Source organism: Pediculus humanus, genomic scaffold, assembly GCF_000006295.1.
Source record: "Pediculus humanus corporis 1103172108279 genomic scaffold, whole genome shotgun sequence".
NCBI lineage: Eukaryota > Metazoa > Arthropoda > Insecta > Psocodea > Pediculidae > Pediculus > Pediculus humanus.
The window spans coordinates 516,037-517,093 of record NW_002987848.1 but is presented as its reverse complement, the minus strand read 5'-3'; positions in this window follow the sequence as shown (position 1 = coordinate 517,093).

Below are 1,057 nucleotides of genomic sequence, written 5' to 3'. Positions count from 1 at the left end.
TGTTAAACTACGATTATCAGGACTTTGGTACGACGACGACACAACAATAATAATAATAATGAAAACACTAAAAGGAAGGTTTTTGAAAATAATAATAATGATGATGACGGTGGTGGCGACGGTTGATACGATGATAATCGAGGGCAATAAACCCCAATGAATGTGTGATATACTAGAAAAGACAAAAAAAACAAACGAACGAACGGTCGTGATTATTATTATTATTATTATTATTATTATTATCATTGAAGAGAGGTTAGAAAACCCTGTAAAAAGAAAGAAAAACAATGCAGAAAAGTCGACAAACTTAACAGAAAATAAAAGGACCTGTCAAAAACATTATTAATTTGTCGTCGTCGTCGTGGGTTCTTATCAGTTCTTATCACAGGGGTTTCCACGGATAATTATTTTGTTTTATTTTTAAAAAGTTTAAAATGTCGTTCGAACGAGAACGGACGAAAACGGTCGCCGCCATTTTTATTATTAAAAACGAAACCTACGCGACATATTTTTTTCGTTTCGTCGATTGATACGGGGCTTTGTTTCGCGGGGGGAAGGGAGGAAGGGTCCTGGTGGGGATGATGATCATGGAAAAGGGAAACAAAAGGGGAGGGAGTAAGGAAAAATAAGGAGGTCACGGTCGATGAGCGTGTACGTGCGCGTGACCGATCGATCGCACATAATAAAATCGAAACTTAAAAAATTTTTCGCATGCTTAATATTAATAATAATAATAATAATAGTAATAATAATAATATTAATAAAAAAAGAATAAATGCCGACGATATTAATAAGAAGAGCACGCACAATTGGCTACGACGTGGAAAACTTAAAATAGAAACAGAAGCGTTTATTACAGCGGCTCAAGATCAGGCATTGCGGACCCATAACTATGAAAAAGTAATTCTCAAAGTCCGCCAAGATGACAAGTGCCGAATTTGCCAATCACAATCGGAAACCATCGATCATTTAATTTCCCGGTTGTCCGATACTGGCAAACATGAATACTTAGAAAGGCACAATAAAATATGTCAATATCTCCATTGGAATATATGCC